Below are 1944 nucleotides of genomic sequence, written 5' to 3' on the forward strand. Positions count from 1 at the left end.
CGAAGGTCGGATATCACAGCTATACGGATGATACGGGAGTCGAAGTAAGTCGGACAGGCCAGGATCAGGTCAAGCTCACCGGGCGAGCCGACTCGCGTGACGGCCGAACTCGCCAGGCGAGTGCAACCACATGACGGTTCAGCTCGCCGGCGATGGCGAGCTGACCGGCGTGATGGTTGAGCTCGCCGGGAAAGTATAACCACACGTCGGTTCAGCTCGCCGGCGTGCTGTCCGACGTGATGGTTGAGCTCGCCGGCGAGCTGACCCGCGTGATGGTTCAGCTCTCTGGCGAGTTGCTTTTGTGCGAGATTCGCTCGTTTGTTCACTTCCGAACTTTCTTTCAGTGAATATTTTGCGAGAAATCCGTGAATATGAAATAATCATAGATGTTGATTTCGAAATAACCATTTTTGACCCGAACACATGTTGGGGTCAAAATCGGTAACGACGGAATCAATGTCCGAAAGTCCTCAGAAAAACCGAATCTCGTTCAAAATTTCAAAAGCCGAGGAAACAAATAGCCAAAACGGATTACCCGGCGAGCTTGACCGCGACACGAGCCAGCTCGCCCGGCGAGCACGACCGTGGCGCCGGTCGACTCGCCGGCGAGCTCGACCGTGGCATGGATCAGCGCTCCTGGTGAGCGCGGCCAATTCTCCGTGGACCATTCCGAACCCGGTCCCATCCCATAACCATGCGTCTGTGTTGGCTGCGGTGGATCCTGGCCTGCTTTTCGGCCAGCTCCTCCTGTTCTACCCAGTAGAGGTTTTTTTCTTTCTCGGTCATGGGTCTTTTGAAGGACGCATCTTGCCGAGCGGACTGGCTTCGCGTTCTTCTTGGGTGGATGTCAGCACCGTCATCCGAGTGATCGGACTGGAAGAGGAGATGAAAATCCTCTCCCAGAAGTACAACCCGCAGAAGACGCCCACAAAAAAAGAAAAGCTCTCGAAACGACAAGTATGTCCACCACGAGGGAGAAGACGTCCAGGGTGAGCAAAACTACACTTCCACCAGACCAAAGGTCATTCCACTACGAACTGCAAAGTTTTCGGCCCAAGGCCAGCCGCAAAACTCCTCGCTGGCGACCTCTCGAAGGTCACTAGCATAAAAGACCTCATCCTGGATTCCGACCGCCCTCCCAGGACTGATAAAGAGTCTCCCGAGACGGACGCATGCGCAAACCTGTCTGGCGAGAAACGCGGAAGAAGGCAAGATGACCTTGGAGACAATAGTACCCGCCGGAGGATAAACATGATCATCAGAGAATCGCAATTCTACTGCGACTCTGTTTCATCCATCAAGGCCAACGGAAGAAAGGCGGAAACAAATTCTAACTGGACGACTTGGTCTCTGACCGACAACGCTTCAAACGATATGATTGTTTTTGAGGAGGAGGAAACCATCGGAATCGATCAACCTCACTGCGACCCGCTGGTCATCGACTTGGTAATTCGAGACCTCGAAGTGGGAAGAATCCTCATCGACACAGGCAGCACAGTCAATGTCATTTTCCGCGACACTCCCGGAGAATGAACATCAAACTCGGGGAAGTCGTCCCGGAACCAAAACCCCTGACCGGTTTTTTGGGCACAACATCAATGACCCTCGGGTCGATCAAACTTCCGGTCATGGCAAGGGAAGTCATGAAAATCATTGACTTCGCCATAGTCGATAACCCGGCCATCTATAATGTTATCATGGGAACCCCATGGATCAACGCAATGAAGGCGGTACCGTCGACTTACCACCTTAGCATCAAGTTCCCAACACCAAACGGAACAGCAGTAATTTGGGGATGCCAGAAACAATCTAGGCTCTGCTTTTTGGCCGAGCATAAGATACTACAAACTCGAAACACCCCTGCGGTTAGCCCGAAGCGAGTCAAGAAAGCTCAGAGTACTCCCGAAGGTTCCACAAAGAGCGATTCAGAATCACTCGCCCAGG

Source organism: Brassica oleracea, chromosome C5, assembly GCF_000695525.1.
Source record: "Brassica oleracea var. oleracea cultivar TO1000 chromosome C5, BOL, whole genome shotgun sequence".
Taxonomy (NCBI): Eukaryota; Viridiplantae; Streptophyta; class Magnoliopsida; order Brassicales; family Brassicaceae; genus Brassica; species Brassica oleracea.